Source organism: Dama dama, chromosome 32 (genome assembly GCF_033118175.1).
Source record: "Dama dama isolate Ldn47 chromosome 32, ASM3311817v1, whole genome shotgun sequence".
Classification (NCBI taxonomy): domain Eukaryota; kingdom Metazoa; phylum Chordata; class Mammalia; order Artiodactyla; family Cervidae; genus Dama; species Dama dama.
Genome location: NC_083712.1, coordinates 45602191 through 45614507, shown reverse-complemented (window position 1 = coordinate 45614507; position 12317 = coordinate 45602191). Strand labels below are relative to the sequence as shown.

Here is a 12317-nt window from a genome sequence, read left to right as displayed (position 1 = left end):
TGGTCTGGCACGGCCCACCTGGTGGCATGTCCTGCCCTCCCCGTAGTCGTCAGAGCCGGACGCAGCGCTCACCGACAGGCTCGCAGGGACTCCCAGGTCCCCGAGAGCCCGTGACCACCAGCGCTGCTGAGACGGTGCACCCGCGTCAACGGCAGAAGGAGCCCTGCAGCAAATGCAGAAGAGACCCAAAGACGCCTGCCTTCAGAAGTTCAAGAGCATATTCGAGTCACAGAAAGACACCCACAGATCTTGGAAACTAAAAATTTAAACACTGAAATGAAGAAGAAAACACAGATGGTGTGTCAAACAGCAAAACAAACACAGTTAAGTGATCAAACAATTACAAGACTGAGATGAGGCGTTTTCTGACAATACGGTACAAAAGGACAAAGACACTAAGAATGAACTCAGAACTTCCCAAATCCAGCTAGTGGGAAATATCTAGAAACTAGAGTAGAAAATAATGGAAGAGAAACACTTATCAAAGAAATAATGGGAAATTTCTGAGGGTTAAAGAAAGAGCCAGTGTGAACAGGAGAAAAAAAAACACAAAACAAAGACTAAACTAATAGTGACATTTTATAACAACAGTAAAGGTAAAAACAAAATACTAAAAGCCTTCAATGATATCAGACATCTCACTGGAAACAGTGAAGCAAAATCTCTGAAATACTGAGGGAATATGAGAACATACAATGCATACCCAGGTAAACTAATTACAAAGAAGAGCAAAACAACACATTTTCTGATCTGTAACAATGCAGAAAATACATCACTCCCAAATCCTATTTTAAAAAATTATTACAAAAGTTACTGTCTCCCCAAAACATAACAGAACCAAAGTAAATAAATAGAACACCATAGAGCAGAACCCAAGATAAAAGAAACAGAAGCGAGTTAAATAAAAACTAAAAAACTGGTAAAACTTAAGTTCTGTTTGTTATAAATAATTAAAAAGCAAAATCACATAAGAAAGGTGGCAGGGACAGGAGCAGATGCTAGAAAAATATAAAATAAATATTTGCATTAAAAATTTTAAGACAATAATTAGAAGACTAAAAGAGGATATTTAACTTTCTAACTTTTGGAGGGAAAATAATGGAATAAAACTTGATCCATTTAAACAACAGAAAGAAATAGAAGAAAAAAGAAAAAACAAGGACATAACACAAAATGTCTGAAATAAGTTCAAACATATTAGAATCACTGTAAATAGGAATGGATTAAATGTGTATAGAAAAAGGCAGAAATAGACTAAAAAAACACCAAATACTGACTATAATGTCAGTATATGAATGCTGGGCATGTGTGCTCAAAACAGACAATCACTCTATGGTCTAAGGGGGAAAGACACCGAACAAATAATGATGGAATCTTCACATTAAGTCAACAAATTTTGTTGTGTTTGTGTGTAAATGATTAGATGATAGAAAAATAATGGAGGCCAAGCCAGACAAGGGCATTATCCTCACAGGATAATGAGCCTATGGACATAGAAACAAATATTGCTACAACAATGCCAATTTACTCAAATATTTAGGAGTCTTTATGATCCGTTAGATACAGGGGATATAACAGCTAGTTTATTCGTATTTAGGGGAAGAGCTATAAAGCAAACATACAGGACAGTGTAACTGCCTGGCAGGGGCTCTAATGAGACTTCCCTGGAGAAGTGATCCTGTAATAAAATATGAAGGATGAGAAGCAGCTGGTGACCAGGGAAAGGTGAAGACCACCATTCCTGTGAAGAGGGAATAACGTGTAGGTAGGTGGCTAGGGAGCATGCAAAGAAGGGGACCAGACAGAAAGTCAGGGTATCTGCAGAGCACCAAGCAGGAAGCTGAGCTGGGCGTCAGCCAGGTTTTCCCTGTCTCTTCCTGCTGTACGGAGAGCTATCCGAGACCTAAAGCAAGGGAGTAAAATGGCCAGCTTCATGTTCTCCGAGCTTCCGGCTGAGGTGGGGAGAAAGCAGGTCTCAGGAGACCCACAGGGGAACCACTGCTGAGCTCTGAGGGAGACAGGCTTGAACCAGGAGGGGGCAGAGGTGGTGGAAAAGTGAATGGATTCACAATCACGGAGGAAGTAGAATCAACAGGTCCCACTGACTGAACCGTGCAGTCAAGCGGAACGACCCACAGATTTGCAGTAAGAGCAACTGGGTCAATGGTCGAACCACTTACAAGAGGAGAAAAAAACCAGGAAACGGTCAGTTGCGCTTAAAGCTACGAATGGTCAGGTAAAAATGAACCCAAAAAAGTCCACTAAATTTAGGGGCATGGAGATCAGCGATGATCTCAGTAGTTAGTTCTGCAACAGTGTTAATAAGGAAAACAAAGTGTAGGAGACCCAGTGGTTTAAGTTCTGTCCCAATGTGGGCCAGGAGCTGTACAAAGTGGTCTGCTGGGATACAGACAGAAAATATTACAACTGCTATTTATATTATCTGTGCCCCAAAGTAAAACCAAGTCATCATAACACTGAGCATGTGGCTCAGTGGCTGCCCCTCCGCAGCTACAGAAGCAGCCCCACGGGAATAAGGCCGCACGGAGTCGGGGGGACCCAGCGGCACACCCACTCCTCCTTCAAGCTTCTGCAGGCCACATGTGCCCGGTTCAACGGCTTTGCAGGTTATATTATGTAGTTTTTACTAAACTGACCCTCAACCTCACTTAAAAAAGATTTCAAAGACCTCTAAGCAATAAGGCTAATACTTACAATGTAAGAACGTGTGGAGTGTGTACAAGAAGAAATGGTAGGGCTAATGTGTCTTTTTTTTTTTCAGTATGAGCCCCTTCAACAGACAAATTTTAATGTGAAAAAAGAACACAATCTGCTGAGATCTGATAAAGTGAGCCTCCCAAATTCAAAATTATCAAAAGAGCATTTAAAACATAGACTTAGGTCTACATTCACTGAATGATAGTGCTAAATCATTTTTTTAAAATTAAAAATATTACTTATTTCCTACCTCCTCTTTTGTTGTTGCTCAATTGCTAAGCTGTGCCCAGCCCAGAGACCCCATGGACTGCAGCCCGCCCGGCTCCCCTGTCCTCCGCCATCTCCCAGAGTTTGCTCAGATTCCCGCCTGTTGAGCCTGTGGCGCTATGTAACCCTCCCATCCTCGCTGCCTCTGTACACCGCTTTACCATGCACCCAGCATAGTGGCACACTAATGTAAGTATACAACTTATAAACAAATAAATACATATCAAGAGGACACGCTCAGAAATATTTTGCTGATGGGGCACATAAAGTGTGGAAACCTGCTAGACAAAACTATGAGGAGTAAGGACAGGGGTGGATACTGGGGACTCCCGGTGAAACTTGCAGTGAAGAGGAAATGAGAAATAAAAGAAGGCAGGATCTAGCGATATTTGTGTGTTGACTTGTGTCTAAGAGCTTACAGGAAATGTTTGTAACCACTGACCTGTTTGTGAAGAAGGCAGATTTCCAAGTTCCCTCTCTCCTGGTTCAGCCAGTCTGGGGTGTGCCCAGGAATCTGCAAACCCAGGCTATTCTAACACCAATGGTCCAAACTTAGATGAAAACTGGCCTAAATCAAGGTTTCAAAACCACTGAAAAGAATCTCCAAGAAAAGGGGCAGGTCACGACTGCACAGCCCACCTGTGACCCCACAGAAAGCAGAGGAGAGGAAAACAGGCACAGAGGAGGGGCTGGCCTTCAGCAGCGGCAGACTCACTTACTCCATCAAAGACGAAAGAAGAGCTGGGGCAGACCTGGGGCGGGAAACCCAGGGCACTCACAGCAGGAAAGAGTGCGTCTTACCAGAACTGATCCAGAGCAAACGGAACATGCCTATTTTTATTTTATTTATTTTTCATTGGAGAATAATTGCTTTCCATTACCATTTGAAAGAATTCCTATAAAAATGAGACCTTTATGGTTATATTATTTTTCTTTTTCACAAGCAGAGTTTCATTTGCTGGGAAGGTTAGAACTCAGCCAAAGAATTTTTATTTTCAATTTAGTATTTTTCACTCTGGAAATTACCCCCTTCACTGTGGTATTTAATGGCACGCAAACGATCTTGAACAATAAAGGTTATTTTCTTGCCTTATTTCTTTGGCACAATGCCAAAAAAACTAAGTCATAAAAATAGAAGTTTGCTGATGGCAATTATAGCAGCTGGGTAACCATGGACATAAGGCAATAGTTTACTGCTTAACGGTTAAAGTTATTTGGAGTACAAATGGGAGTTTAAAATATGAAATCTGTCTGTTTTAGATTAAAAAGATTTTTTCCTTCACTAATCACACTTGGATTTCAATTATTTGGTTTCTGATGAGAGACCTTTAAGACTCTATAAGAAAACAAGTATGATGTGTATTTCTGTCAAACCACATGATAAAGGCAGAGGAAGCGGATCAGTAAGTTTACTTTTTTAGTAAAGGACAGGCTTCCCAAGCCCATTAGTCCTCTTTCTGCTTTTTTACAACCCTCTGCTTCCATGGCTTTTACATGTAGAATCTGCTTTTTTAAAAAATATAGTAGTTCTGTTTAATACATTTTTAATGATATCTAAAATAAATTTGCAACTTAAAAAGAAATTTCTTACAAAAACCACTTTTTCTATATTTAACAGTAATGAATGTTTCAAAAAAAATTTCAGGAAATACTGAATGGTATAAATAACAAGAAATCATTAAAATTTCACTTCTCAAAAAATCAGACTGTGTACAGTTTTCCAGAACTTTTAAAAATAAACATATTTATGTATGAGCATTTTTAACAAGAAAAACAGAAATAGTCACATATACATAACATATATTGTTTAATTTTGGAATTCTTTACCTTTTTTCCTACATAGTAATAATCTTCACATCAAAATATACCACATCATCATTTTTAATGGACATGAAGAATGTCAATTTAAAGATTTGTCATAATTTCAACTGCCTATTGAAAGGGATGTAGATGTAGTTTACTCTTAAGAATGGTTAATAATAAATTGAACAGTTAAATCCTCTGTCCAAATAGGAAACAGGAGCATAGATTTCTTCTCTTAAAAAGACTGCATATAGATCCAGACTAAGAAGTTGTCTTACGAGATTCAATTAGCTTAAAAATCAACTAACTGGGACTCCCTTGGTGGTCCAGAGGCTACGAGTTCACCTGGCAATGCGGGGGAAGCCAGTTCAGGTCTTGGTTCAGGAAGATTCCACATGCTGCGGGGCGACCCCAACGAGAGAAGCCACCACAACGCAAAGCTTGCACACCGCAACACGAAGCTTGCACACCACAACGAAGAGCGGCCCCTGCTTACCATCAGCAGAGAAAGACTGTGCGCAGCAACAAAGACCCAGTGCAGCCAAAAATAAATAAAATTTAAAAAAAAAGGAAACATTAGTCTTAAAAAAAAAAAAATCAACCAACTCAGGCGCACAGCCAGGGGAAGAAGCCAGCAGGTCAGCCAGGAGGCTGTGCTTCCCTGTGGGCTCCCACTGTCTCAGGTATGCATTTCAAGCTTTTGCAAGTCTGACTTAACTCTAACATCCTCAAGGTGCAACAAATCCAACTCTGATGTGGATATGAGAGAAGGGTTTTGAATATAATAAACAGAATTGGTGTCAATTTAAAAATATAAACAGGAGAGGACAAAAGGTGGCAGAGAAAGACGTGGGCTCAGTCCCTCTCACAAAAACACCAAAATCACAACTGCTAAACAGCCATCGATAAAGCAAACTGGAACCTACAAAAAAAAGATATTCTACTTCCAGAAACAAAGAAAATGCCAAAATGAGATGGTAGGAGGGACACTTTCACAATATAATCAAATCCCATATTCCCGGGGGGGGGGGGCACCCACAAACGGGAAAATAATTTTATTGCAGAGGTTCTCCCACAGGAATGAGAGTCCTGAGCCCCATGTCACACTCCTCAGCCTACGAGCGTGGCCTTCGGAGGAGCAGCCCTCAGAGCATCTGGCTTTGAAGGCTAGCAGGGCTTGAGTGCAGGAGCTCCTCAGAGCTGGGGGGCACAGACTCCACTCCTGGAGGGCACACAAGGTCTCATGTGCACTGGGACCTGGGGCAAAGCAGTGACTCTACAGGAGCTTTGGCCAGACCTACCTGCTGGTTTAGGAAGGTCTCCTAGGGAGGTGGGGGTTGACTATGGCTCACTGTGGAGGCAAGGACACCGGTGGCGGAGGTACTGGGGAATATTCATCTGACGTGAGCTCTCCTGAAGGCAGTTATTACGACACCAAAACCTGGCCTCACTCAACAGGCTGCAGGCTCCCCTGCTGGGGCACCACAAGCCACAACCAACAGGGCAGGAACACAACCCCATCCATCAGCAGACAGGCTGTCTAAAGTCATCCTGACCCCACAGTTGCCTCTAAGTAAACATAACCCTAGACACAAGCTTTGTCCACCAGAAGGCAAAGACCTAGCTCCACTCACCAGTGGGCAGTCACCAGTCCATCCCACCAAGAAGGCTGCACAAGCCCCTGGACCAAACTCACCCACCAGAAACAAGAAGAATTACAATCCTGCAGCTTGAGGAACAGAGACCACAAATAAACAAAGTTAGACAAAATGAGATGGCACAGAAATATATTCCAGAAGAAGAAACAAGATAAAACCCCAGAACAACTAAGTGAGGCAGAGATAGACAATCTGCCTCAAAAACAGTTCAGAGTAACGATAGTTAAGATGATCCAAGGTCTCAGAAAAGAATGAAGGCACAGATCAAGAAGATATAAGACATGTTTAACAATGACCTAGAAGAACAAACAACAGTGATGAACAACATGCTAACTGAAATGAAAAATACATTGGAAGGAATCAATAGCAGAATAACTGAGGCAGAAGAATGAGTAAGTGAGCTGGAAGACAGAATGGGGGAAATCATTGCCACAAAGGAAAGTAAAAAAAAAAAGGAATGAAAGAAAGTGAGGACAGTCTAAGAGACCCCTGGGACATTAAATGTACCAACATACTCACCATAGGGACCCAAGAAGAAGAGAAAGGACCTGAGAAAATGTGTGAAGGGATAACAGTTGAAAACATCCCTAACATGGGAAAGGAAACAGTCACCTAGCCCAAGGAGCTCAGAGAGTCCTGGGCAGGATAAAGCTGAGGAACATGCTGAGACACAGTCACGTAACTTACAAAAATTGAAAAGCAACCAGGGAAAAGCAACAAATAGCATACAAAAGAACCCCCATAAGGTTATCAGCTGATTTCTCAGGAGAAACTCCACAGGCCAAAAGGGAGAGGCACACTGTATTTAAAGTGATAAAGGGAAGAACCTACAGCTGAGAAGACGACTCAGCAAGGCTCTTGTTCAGATTTGATGGAGAAACCACAAGTTTTACAAACAAACAAAGGCTAAGAGAATTCAGCATCACCAGATTAGCTTTGCCACAAACGCTAAAGGAACTTCTCTAAGCAGAAAAGAGAAGGCCACAACTAGAAACAAGAAAATGATCAGTGAAAAACCTCACCAGTGCAAACATCCAGTCAAGACAGGAAATCACCCCTCGCCCCCACCACACACACATACATGATACTGAAACTAGCAAGTGTGAGAGGAGGGGAGCACAGACACATCTGAAATTCAACGATGAGCAACTTACAACAATCCTGTTCACATACATAGAACGCTATACCAAAACCTCATGGTGACTGCAAACTGAAAACACATGATGGACACACACAACAAAGAAGAAATAACCCAACACAACACTGAAGGTTAGTCAACAAATCACAACAGAACGTAAGAGGAAAAGAAGGGAAAAAGCCTACAAAAACAAATGCAGAACAATTAACAAAATGGCAGTAAGAATATACTATCAATAATTACCTTAAATGCAAATGGACTACATGCTTTAATGAAAAGACAAAGAATGGCTGAATGGATAAAAAAACAAGATCTGGCATATACGCTGTCTACAAGAAACCCACCTTAGATATAGGGACACAGATAGACTGAAAGTGAGAGGATGGAAAAAGGCATTCCATGCGAATGGAAATCAAAAGATAACTGAGGCAGCAGTATTCATATCAGACAAAATAGACTTTAAAATAAAGATTGTTAAAGAGATAAAGAAGGACAGCATATAAAAATCAACAGATCAAAGAAGAAGACAGAACAACTGTAAATACATATGCACCCAACACAGGAGCACCTCATTATATAAGGCAAATGCTTACAGCCATGAAAGGAGAAACTGACAGCAACACAGTAACAGTGGGGGACTCTGAACACCCCAGCTTCATCAATCAACAGATCATCCAGACAGAAAATCAACAAGGAAACACGGATCTTAAATGACACATTCAACCAGACTTAATTGATGTTTATAGAGCATTCCATCTGAAAGCAGCAGAATACACATTCTTTTCAAGTGCACATAAAACATTCTCTAGGACAAAGCACATGCTGGGCCACAAAGTGAATCTCAGTAAATTTAAGAAAACTGAAATCATAACAAGCATCTTTTCTGATCACAATGCTATGAGATTAGAAATAAACAACAAGAAAAACACTGTAAATAATACAAACATGTGGAGAGTAAGCAATATGCTACTAAACAGCCAATGGGTTACTGAAGAAATCAAAGAGGAAATTAAAAAATACTTAAAGACAAATGAAAACAAAAGCATAATGATCCAAAACCTATGGGATGCAGCAAAAGCAGTTCTAAGAGGGAACTTTATAGCAATATAATCTTACTCAGGGTACAAGAAAAATCTCAAACATCTTAAGCTTACACCTAAAGCAACTAGAAGAACAAACAAAACTCAAAGTTACTAGAAGGAAACAAAGCATAAAGATTAGAGCAGAAATAAATGAAATAGAAACAAACAATAGGAAAGACCAATGGTTCTTTGAAAAGATAAACAAAATTTATAAACCTTTATCCAGACTCATCAAGGAAAAAAGGGAAAGGGCTCAAATAAAAAAATCAGAAATGAAAAAGAAGTTACAACAGATACCACTGAAATACAAAGGATCATAAAGAGACTACTATATGCAAATAAAATGGACAACCTGGAATAAATGAACAGATCCTTTAAAAGGTACAATCTCCCAAGACTGAACTAGGAAGAGACAGAAACTATTAACAGACCAATCACAAGTACTGAAACTGTGATTAAAAAACTCCCAACGAAAGTTCACGACCAGATGGCTTCACAGGAGAATTCTACCAAACATTTAGAGAAGAATTAACACCTACACTTCTAAAACTATTCCAAAACACTGCAGAGGAAGGAATACTTCCAAACGCATTCTATAAGGCCACCATCACTCTGATTACCAAAGCCAAAGATCACACACACACACACACATACACACACACACATACACACACACACACAAGGCCAACATCACTGATGAAAGAACACAGATGCAAAAATCATCAAAATACCAGCAATCTGAACCCAACAACACATTAAAAGGATTATACAACATGATCAAGTGGGATTATCCCAGGGATGCAAAGATTTTTCAATATCTGGAAATTAATCAGGATGATACACCATGACAACAAAACTTAAGAATAAAAACCATATGATAATCTCAAGAGATGCAGAAAAAGCTTTTGACAAGTTTCAACATTTAAGATAAAAAACTCCAGAAAGTGGGTGTACAGGGAACATGTCTCAACATAAAAAAGGCCATGTATGACAAACCTACAGCTAACATCATACTCAATGGTGAAAATCTGAAAGCATTTCCTCTAAGATCAGCAACAAGCCAAGGTGTCCACTCTTGCCACTGTTGCTCAATAAAGTTTTGGAAGTCCTAGCCACAGCAATCAGAGGAGAAAAAGAAATAAAAGAAATCCAAGTTGGAAAAGTAGGAGGAAAACTTCGACAGGAAAAGTCACTGTCGGCAGACGAAATACTACTACACACAGAAAATCCTAAAGATGGTACCAGAAAATTACCAGATTTCATCAATGAGTTTGGTAAAGTTGCAGGATACAAAATTGATCCATAGAAGAAAAATGGAGCTGGAGGAATCAGGTCCCTGATTTCTGACTATACTACAAAGTGACACTAATCAAGATAGTATGGTACTGCACAAAAACAGAAATATAGACCAATGGAACAGGAGAGAAAGCTCAGAAACAAATCCACAGTATAAAATACAAAAAAGCAAAGACAGTCACTTCAATAAGCAGTGCTGGGAAAAATGGAGAGCTACATATAAAAGAATAAAACAACATTTTGTAACACCATTCACAAAAATAAACTCAAAATGGATTAAAGACCTCAATGTAAGAGTGATGCTATAAAACTCTTAAGAGGAAAACATAGGCAGAACATCCTTTAACAAACTGTAGCAAATATCTTTTTGGATCCACACACTAATGAAAATTTTGAAAAATAAACAAATGAGACCTAATTAAACTTAAAAGCTCTTGCACAGAAAAGGAAACCATAAGCAAAGTGAAAAGAGAACATTTACTGAATGGGAGAATATACTTGTAAAGGAAAAGCCCAATAAAAGATTAATCTCCAAAATACAAAATATATAAACACCTCGGGTAGCTCAAAAAACAAACGAAAAACCACACACAACCCAGTTAAAAAATAGGCACAAGATTTAAGTAGACATTTCTCCAAAGAAAACATACGGATATCCAGACAGCACATGAAAACATGCTCACCAATGCCAATTATTAGAGAAATACAAGTCAAAACTACAATGAGGTATCACCTCACACTGGTCAGAATGGCCATCATCAAAGTCGATAAAGAACAAACGTGGAGAAAAGGGAACCCTCCTGCCTTGTCTGTGGGCACGTAAGTTGGTACAAACACTATGGAGAACAGCATGAGTGAGTGAGTGATGGTCTGTCAGTCGTGTCTGACTCTTTGCAACCCTATGGACTGTACCTCACCAGGCTCCTTTGTTCATGGACTTCTCCAGAGAAGAATACTGGAGTGGGTTGCCATTTCCTCCTCCAGGAGAATGGCATAGAGATTCTTTAAAATGCTAAAAACAGAACTACTATAAGATCCAGCAATCTTGCTCTTGGGTATACATCTGAAGAAAACCATAATTCAAAAAGATGCAAACACCCCAGTGTTCACTGCAGCACTATTTACAATAGCCAAGATATGGAAGCAACCAAAATGTCCATTAATGGAGGAATGGATAAAGAACATGCCATGCAACTGTCCATGGCATTTCCCAGGCAAGAAAAATGGAGCCGGTTACCATTTCCTACTCCAAGGGATCTTCCTGACCCAGGGATCAAACCTAAGTCTCCTCCACTGGCAAGTGGATTCTTTACCACTGAGCCACCAGGGGAGTCCAAAAAAGACATTACAAGTATCAATGAGAACACTGACAACTTAGAACCTTCACACTCTGCTGGTTAGAATGTAAAATGGTATAATAGCTCTGGAAAACAGCTTACACTTTCTTAAAACATTAACATAAAAGTTGGGATATAATTCAGTGGCTTCACTTCTAGGAATCTACACAAGAGAAGTGAAAACACATGTCCACATGAAGCCTGGTCTGTGGACATTCACAGCAGTACTGCTACAAACAGGGCGAACCCAAATGCTCTCCAGAGAATACTATTCAGCAATAAACAGGAACAAAATACTGATACAGCCTGCAATATGGATCAACTTCAAACACAAACTAAAAGAAGCCTGAGGTAGAATACACAGCGCATAATTCCATTTACATAAAATATCCAGAAAAAGTAGCAAAATAAGTTTCTAACTAAACTACTGATATTGAGCACCAGTATATTCCAGTATTTTACATCTTACAACATCAGTGACCATCATCTTGCCTTAAATTTCAAAATTTTTACTTGATACAGTTTCAACCAGAGAAATATTATATTAGTTAAGAAGCTCATCAGTGCCTAGCACATGTCTAGTTTATATGCAGTTAAATGCTCTGTTAATCTCTCTCCTGCTGTTTGACTTGGTCCATTTTAATTCAGTTAATAACCACACTCAAAATGAGAAAGGCAGGAGAACATAACTATCAAATTCTGTAGTATAGCCATTAACAGTGGTAGAGCTTAAGTAACAAAACACTTTTAAAAAATAGTCTTTCAGCAATCCATAGAACTAGGAGTTGGCTATAAAAACAAGACTCATTCTAGGGCTTTTCTGGTAGCTCAGTGGTAAAGAATCTGCCTGCCAATGCCAGAGACACGGGTTTGATCCCTGGTTTGGGAAAAGCCTGCGGGCCACAACTACTGAAGCCCGTGCACCCGAGAGCTCGTGCTCCACGTGAGAAACCACCATGGTGAGCGGCCCCTGCTCCACGACTAGAGAGCGGCCTGCACAGCAACAGAGACCCAGCAC

At 40.0% G+C, this 12317-nt stretch overlaps 1 protein-coding gene across 2 annotated transcripts in view; it reads right to left on the bottom strand.

Annotated features, from left to right (window-relative positions):
• The window catches only part of NGLY1 (N-glycanase 1), a 57827-nt gene that overhangs the window by 28866 nt on the left and 16644 nt on the right, over positions 1 to 12317 (bottom strand). The gene's annotated exons all lie outside the window — the stretch shown is intronic.